Source organism: Heterodontus francisci, chromosome 7 (assembly GCF_036365525.1).
Source record: "Heterodontus francisci isolate sHetFra1 chromosome 7, sHetFra1.hap1, whole genome shotgun sequence".
Lineage (NCBI taxonomy): Eukaryota > Metazoa > Chordata > Chondrichthyes > Heterodontiformes > Heterodontidae > Heterodontus > Heterodontus francisci.
Window position 1 is genome coordinate 92,674,106 of NC_090377.1, and position 8,352 is coordinate 92,682,457.

General features: G+C 52.3%; 2 pseudogenes; both read left to right on the top strand.

Annotated features, from left to right (window-relative positions):
* The first annotated feature begins 1,322 nt into the window (after positions 1-1,322).
* Positions 1,323-1,431, top strand: LOC137372443 (U2 spliceosomal RNA; annotated as a pseudogene).
* Positions 1,432-6,662: 5,231 nt separating this feature from the next.
* Positions 6,663-6,771, top strand: LOC137372437 (U2 spliceosomal RNA; annotated as a pseudogene).
* Positions 6,772-8,352: the final 1,581 nt, after the last annotated feature.

Here is an 8,352-nt window from a genome sequence, read left to right on the forward strand (position 1 = left end):
TGCCTCAATTTTAAAATTCTCATCCTTGTTTCCAAATCCCTTCATGGCATGGCACCTCTCTGTCTTAGTAACCTCTTCCAACCTCATAATCCTTCGAGATATCGGTGCTCCTCTAATTCTGGCCTTTTGAGCATCCAGATTTTAATTGCTCCACCAGTGTAGCTGTGTTTTCAGGTGCCTCAGTGGTTTAGTTGGTAGCACTCTCACCTCTGAGTCAGGAGGTTGTAGGTTTGAGTTTCACTCCAGGATTTAAGCACAACCATCTAGACTGACATTCCACAATGAGAGTACTGAGGAAGTGTTGCTGTCTTTTAGATGCAATGTTAAACCAAGGCTCCAACTCCATTGCAGGTGGCATAAAGGATCCCGTGGCACTATTTTGAAGAAAAGTAGGGGAATTATCCCCAGTGCCCAGGCCAATTTTTATCTCTCAAAAACAGATTATCTGGCCATTATCACATTGCTGCTTATGGGAGTTTGCCGTGTGCAAATTGGCTGCTGTGTTTCCTACATTACAGAAGTGACTACACTTCAAAAGTACTTCATTGCTGTAAAGTTTTTTGGGACGTCCAGTAGTCATGAAAAGCACTATATAAATGCAAATCCTTCTTTTAGGTTCTAAGCTGTAAGACAATTCTCTCCCTAAACCTCTCAACCTCTCCTTGCTCCTTTAAGATGCTCCTTAAAATCTACCTCTTTAACCAATCATTTGGTCATTTGCCCTAATATCTGGCTCAGTGGCTCAGTGTCAAATTTTGCTTTATAATGCTTCTGTGAAGTGTCTTGGGACGTTTTATTATGTTAAAGGTGCTATATAAATACAAGTTGCTTTTGTTGCTGTTCTTCAGTGGTAGTTAAAGAATGAAAAAAATGTGCAGGATTCCATGGGAAAAGGGATGTAAACAAAGAGTGAGTCCTGATTCCCAACCTAAGTGAGGCCCAGTCATACAAAATAAAAAGAAAGGATTTTAAAGCTTCAGCAAAACACCTTAAGAAGTTTGTCGCAGAGATGAATTTTCAGCCAATGATGCAGTGAACATTGGCAGCTATTTTGTATGCGAAATGGGAGGTGGCAAATTCAATGAACTGGGGGAGGAGAGGATACAGGAGGCAGACTAATTGAAGAACAAAACATCCAAAGAAGCGGATCTACTGCACCATAGTTTTCTTCTGAGTTATGATAGAGGCCAATTCGTAATGAAGCTCAGGCTCAGCAGGGATGTTTGACTGACATGTGCTATCTTTGTTCATGAAAGCCTGCAACTATACTGCACTATCAGTGTTGGTGAAGGTACCGCTGCCTTCAATCTTTTTAACATCAGGTCGCTTCTCGGCCTTTTGGCTAAGATCAAGTGCAGTATCTGTTCTTATCAGTGCTTATTTGATTGAGAAGAGACCATGATCATTGCCTTTTGATCCTGGGGAAGCTTTGAGTAAAATGGCTATAACCAATTTTCGAGCTTCGGGCCAGGGAGTGCGCAACACCGTTCGGGTGGTCGTGAAGGACAAGGAAGGAGAGGCACCGGTCGATCGCACCTTCTTCATCAAGAAAATTCTCTTCGATTGCTGCGGATTTCAAGCGACGGACGTCTTCTGCCTGCAGGATTTCCCCAGGAGTGGATACTTCGCCGTGACGTTCCGGAACGTGGCGGGATGCATCAAGTTCCTGAAGGCGTTCAAGGAGAAAGGGGACCGGGCTCCACTGTCGATCCTCACAGCGGAGCCGCTCTTCACGCTTCCGTCACTACGGGACCGGGTGGTGACGATTCACCTCTACAACCCCCATGTTCCGGTGGTGGATGTACTCACCTTTCTCGCCAGGTACGTCGAGGTGGCCGGCAGCAGCACTGATGTCAAGGACCCCTTTGGGATCTGGACCAGCAAGCGGCAGGTCAAGGTGACCTTGAAGGTAGATCCCAGTGGAGCCATCATCCACCCTCCCTCCAGCTTCGCTATCGGTGGAAGTCGAGGCTTCTTGGTCTACGCTGGGCAGCCCAGAGTTTGCCGCACCTGTGGCAAATCTGGTCACATGGCAGCCAACTGCAGCACGGTTGTTTGCAAGAACTGCAAGGAGGAAGGCCATCAGACCAAGGACTGTAAGCAGACTAAGTGTTGCAACTTGTGCGGTGCGGCAGGCCATCTCTACAAGACCTGTCCCAAACGTTGCCTCAGCTATGCTCAGGCGGCAAGGTCCAAGGAAAGGCCGGGAGAAGGTTCGACGAAGGCGTCCGCTGTTCGAAAGGAGACCAGCAACCTTCTTCGCAGTGAGGAACTTCAACCTGAGAAGGAAGGGGAGGCAGCTGAAACCAACGACCCAGCACCTACCCAGCGCCCGGAAACCCCTCCTCCACAGACAGAATCAATGGAGGAGGAGGCAGCAGATGGACAAACAGGTCAGTGGCAAGTGGTCCAGAGGAAAACCACAAAGAAAAAAACATCCCAAAGCCACCACCCAAACCAGTGGCAAGAGGAGGCTCTCTTCTGAATCAGACTGCAACAACTCCTCTTCACTGGACGGGGAAATGCTGGAACGACAGCCCCTTCAAAAGAGGCGGCAGAACTCCGAGATGGATGATAAAGCATCCCAGCCCCTGGGCACTGGAAGCTGTGGTGGGCCCGGCGTGCCCCAACCCCAATTCCCCACACGTAACGACGTGGCCAACGCATCTCAGCTCCGGGACACCGGGAGCAAAGACACGTCTGGTGCACCTGAGCTCCGGGAGACCGGGAGCTGTGATATTTTCGAGGAGGAACAGATGGAAGCAGCTGAGGACAACCCAATCCTCTCTGCCTACAAGACCCCCCCGATGTCACCCGAGCGGCACAAACCCTGCATGAAAAATCAGGAGGGGTTTCTGAGCCCAACCAACGTGAAACTGCTTGCGCATACGATGGGTATGCAGGAACATCCTGAAGGGGAAGGACTGGGACTAGCGAGGACAAATGGTATGGGAAGCAACAACTAATTTTTAGTAAAAAATGGGTGTAAGAATTGCTTCCATTAATGTGCGTAGCATTAAATCTACTACGCGATGTGTTTCAACCTTGGATTACCTTGCCAAGGTCAAAGCTGACCTACTGTTTCTGCAGGAGTGTGGAATACCACACCTCAGCACCTACAGGCAGTGGTCGCGATGGTGGTCCCACGGGCCATCGATCTGGTCGGGGGGTAATGACTGCCGTTCCTCCGGCCTGGGTATTCTGCTGCGGGGAGGTAACTTCACCATCTCCGAAGTTAAGGAGGTGGTGGGCGGTCGTCTCCTCGTAGCAGACGTGATGTACAACAACGCTCCGCTCCGGTTGATCAACGTGTACGCCCCGGTACAACGCAGCGAGCGGCTGACCGTCTTCCAGCAGCTCCCACTGCTGCTGGCGACGTCCAGGCCGGTCATCCTAGGCGGAGACTTCAACTGCATCATCGATGCGGCTGGACGATCCGGCAGTGACGACAGCAAACTGGACGCTACGTCCAGATTCCTAATAGAAACAGTTAAGGATGCCAAACTGCACGACGTCTTCAGCAAACCTGCAGACGGAGCGCAGCGCAGATACACATGGTCAAGATCGGACGGGTCTGCCCGTTCCAGGATTGACTTCCTGTTTGTGTCCCGTGCTGTCACGGTCGGATCCACCGACGTCAAGCCGGTGTTCTTCTCCGACCACTGCCTCTTACTGGCCGACTGTCACTTACAGGACGACCAGCGGGTTGGCAGAGGGACGTGGAAGCTCAATGCGACACTGCTGACCCCAGAGAACGTTGAGGAACTCAAAAGGGATTACAATGGTTGGAGGACCGTGAAACCCCTCTTTGAGTCTCCAGTTCACTGGTGGGAAGCGATAAAGGAGAACATCAAGAGGTTCTTCATCCACAAAGGTGTTCAGAAGGCGAGAGAGAGACAGAGGGAACTGTCCCGACTCCAGAAAATTATGCAAAATCTACTCCGGTTGCAGTCAATGGGGGTCGAGGTCAAGGAGGACCTCCAAGAGGTGAAGAGCCAGCAGGCCTCGCTCTTTGCCAAGGAGGCCTCCAAGATCATCTTCCGGTCCAGAGTCCGCTCCATCGAGCAGGATGAGACGTGCTCGCGTTACTTCTTCCAAAAGGTACACAGAGAGAGCTCTGTTATCAGCAGCCTGAAGGAAGAAGATGGCTCGGTAACGTCTTCGCAGTCCGACATACTAAGGATCAGCTAATCCTTTTATTCTGGGCTGTATGACGCGAAGCCCACAGACAGCAGAGCCTCCCAGTCCTTCCTGTCATCTATCACAGAGGTCCTAGATGACAGCAGGAGGGAGAGACTGGACAAGCCGCTAATTCTGGACGAGCTGACAAAGGCCGTCGAGTCTTTCGAGACGAGTAAAACCCCCGGGAGCGACGGCTTACCGGTCGAGTTGTACTCGTCCCTGTGGGACTGGGTCGGCCCGGACCTGCTGGAAGTATACGAGAGTATGCTCCTGGCCGGCAGCATGTCAGAATCCATGAGAAGAGGCATCATCACCCTCATTTACAAGCAGAAGGGGGAGAGGGCAGAAATCAGAAATTGGCGGCCCATCTCACTGCTTAATGTTGATTACAAGATTCTGTCCAAAGTCATAGCCAGTCGAGTCAAGTCTGCTCTGGAGCTGGTGATTCACCCCGATCAGACCTGTACTGTACCCGGCAGGAAGATCTCTGATAGCCTCGCGCTACTCAGGGATACGATCGCCTACGTACGGGACAGGAGGGTGGACACCTGCCTCATCAGCCTGGACCAGGAGAAGGCTTTTGACAGGATATCGCACACCTACATGATGGACGTGCTTTCCAAAATGGGGTTTGGGGAGGGAATCTGCAATTGGATCCAACTGCTCTACACAAACATCAGTAGCGCAGTGTCAATCAACGGGTGGGAATCTGAAAGTTTCCCGATCAAATCTGGAGTCAGACAGGGCTGTCCTCTGTCCCCGGTCTTGTTTGTTTGCTGTATTGAACCCTTTGCTGAGTCTATTAGGAAGGATGCGAGCATAAGAGGGGTGACAATCCCAGGCAGCGGAGGCACTCAGGTCAAAACCTCCCTGTACATGGATGACGTCGCCGTCTTCTGCTCGGATCCGCTGTCCGTGCGCAGACTGATGAGCATCTGCGACCAGTTCGAACTGGCCTCGGGAGCCAAAGTTAACCACGGCAAGAGCGAGGCCATGTTCTTTGGGAACTGGGCCGACCGATCCTTTGTCCCCTTCACCGTCAGGTCAGATTACCTGAAGGTGCTGGGGATATGGTTCGGAAGTGCCGGGGCGTGCACCAAAACATGGGAGGAGCGAGTAGCCAAGGTACGACAAAAGTTGGGCATGTGGGGGCAGCGATCTCTCTCCATTGTGGGTAAGAACCTGGTCATCAGGTGCGAGGCGCTCACGTTGTTGCTCTACGTGGCGCAGGTCTGGCCCATACCCCACTCCTGCGCCGTGGCAGTCACCCGAGCCATTTTCCGCTTCGTCTGGGGATCTAAAATGGACCGGGTCCGGAGGGACACGATGTTCAAATCTCTGGACATGGGCGGGAAAAATGTACCCAACGTGGCCCTCATCCTGATGACCACCTTCGTGTGCGGCTGCATCAAGCTATGTGTAGATCCCCAGTACGCAAACTCCAAGTGTCACTACGTGCTGAGGTTCTATCTGTCCCCGGTGTTGCGAAGGATGGGCCTGGTCACATTGCCGCGGAACGCTCCGTGCAGTTGGGACGTGCCGTACCACCTATCCTTCGTGGAGCAGTTTCTGCGGAAAAACACCTTTGACCACCGGTCCATCAGGCAGTGGTCTGCACGGAATGTCCTCAAGGCCCTACGGGAAAAGGAAACGGTGGATCCTGTCGGATGGTTCCCCGAGCAGACCGTCAAAGTCATTTGGCGGAATGCCTCATCACCAGAACTTTCAAACAAGCACCAAGACGTAGCTTGGCTGGTGGTGAGAAGGGCCCTCCCCGTCAGATCCTTCATGCACACCCGAAGTCTCGCCCCCTCCGCACAGTGCCCCTGCGTTGGCTGTGGTGGGGAAGAGACGGTCGCCCACCTCCTCCTGGAATGTGCCTTTGCAAAGCAGGTGTGGAAAGAGATGCAGTGGTTTTTGTCAAGGTTCATCCCAAGCAGCTCTGTAACACAGGAGTCTGTGCTCTACGGGCTGTTCCCAGGGACGCACACCGAGACAAACATCAACTGCTGCTGGAGGACTATCAATTCGGTGAAAGACGCCCTTTGGTCTGCCCGAAACTTGCTGGTCTTCCAGCGCAAAGAGTTGTCCACCACCGAATGTTGCAGACTGGCACATTCCAAGGTCCAGGACTACGTGCTGAGGGACGCACTAAAGCTTGGGGCAGCCGCAGCAAAGGCTCAATGGGGAAAGACCACAGTGTAAGGTTCCCCCACCAAGCTGGACTGAGGGGCTGGATTCATGGGAAACCCCTCGAACTGTATCGTTAATATTCTCAATTGCTGTAAATGTAAAACTGTAATTGACATGACAATTGTGAAACGGAAGGGTTGGGAAGAAACTCATGACATTATTGAAAGAAACTGATCTCTTTTGCAATGTTTGTATTTTTTGGTGCTGTTTGGAAACTGTTTGGCAATGTAATTTTTACAGATTTTTATGAATAAAGTATATTTTGGAAATAAAAAAAAAAACATCAGGTCGCTTCTCGGCCTTTTGGCTAAGATCAAGTGTAGTATCTGTTCTTATCAGTGCTTATTTGATTGAGAAGAGACCATGATCATCGCCTTTTGATCCTGGGGAAGCTTTGAGTAAAATGGCTATAACCAATTTTCGAGCTTCGGGCCAGGGAGTGCGCAACACCGTTCGGGTGGTCGTGAAGGACAAGGAAGGAGATGCACCGGTCGATCGCACCTTCTTCATCAAGAAAATTCTCTTCGATTGCTGCGGATTTCAAGCGACGGACATCTTCTGCCTGCAGGATTTCCCCAGCAGTGGATACTTCGACGTGACGTTCCGGAACGTGGCGGGATGCATCAAGTTCCTGAAGGCGTTCAAGGAGAAAGGGGACCGGGCGCCACTGTCGATCCTCACAGCGGAGCCGCTCTTCACGCTTCCGTCACAACGGGACCGGGTGGTGACGATTCACCTCTACAACCCCCATGTTCCGGTGGTGGATGTACTCACCTTTCTCGCCAGGTACGTCGAGGTGGCCGGCAGCAGCACTGATGTCAAGGACCCCTTTGGGATCTGGACCAGCAAGCGGCAGGTCAAGGTGACCTTGAAGGTAGATCCCAGTGGAGCCATCATCCACCCTCCCTCCAGCTTTGCTATCGGGGGAAGTCGAGGCTTCTTGGTCTACGCTGGGCAGCCCAGAGTTTGCCGCACCTGTGGCAAATCTGGTCACATGGCAGCCAACTGCAGCACGGTTGTTTGCAAGAACTGCAAGGAGGAAGGCCATCAGACCAAGGACTGTAAGCAGACTAAGTGTTGCAACTTGTGCGGTGCGGCAGGCCATCTCTACAAGACCTGCCCCAAACGTTGTCTCAGCTATGCTCAGGCGGCAAGGTCCAAGGAATGGCCGGGCGAAGGTTCGACGAAGGCGTCCGCTGTTCGAAAGGAGACCAGCAACCTTCTCCGCAGTGAGGAACTCCAACCTGAGAAGGAAGGGGAGGCGGCTGAAACCAACGACCCAGCACCTACCCAGCGCCCGGAAACCCCTCCTCCACAGACAGAATCAATGGAGGAGGAGGCAGCAGATGGACAAACAGGTCAGTGGCAAGTGGTCCAGAGGAAAACCACAAAGAAAAAACATCCCAAAGCCACCACCCAAACCAGTGGCAAGAGGAGGCTCTCTTCTGAATCAGACTGCAACAACTCCTCTTCACTGGACGGGGAAATGCTGGAACGACAGCCCCTTCAAAAGAGGCGGCAGAACTCCGAGATGGATGATAAAGCATCCCAGCCCCTGGGCACTGGAAGCTGTGGTGGGCCCGGCGTGCCCCAACCCCAATTCCCCACACGTAACGACGTGGCCAACGCATCTCAGCTCCGGGACACCGGGAGCAAAGACACGTCTGGCGCACCTGAGCTCCGGGAGACCGGGAGCTGTGATGTTTTCGAGGAGGAACAGATGGAAGCAGCTGAGGACAACCCAATGCTCTCTGCCTACAAGACCCCCCCGATGTCACCCGAGCGGCACAAACCCGGCATGATAAATCAGGAGGGGTTTCTGAGCCCAACCAAAGTGAAACTGCTTGCGCATACGATGGGTATGCAGGAACATCCCGAAGGGGAAGGACTGGGACTAGCGAGGACAAATGGTATGGGAAGCAACAACTAATTTTTAGTAAAAAATGGGTATAAGAATTGCTTCCATTAATGTGCGTA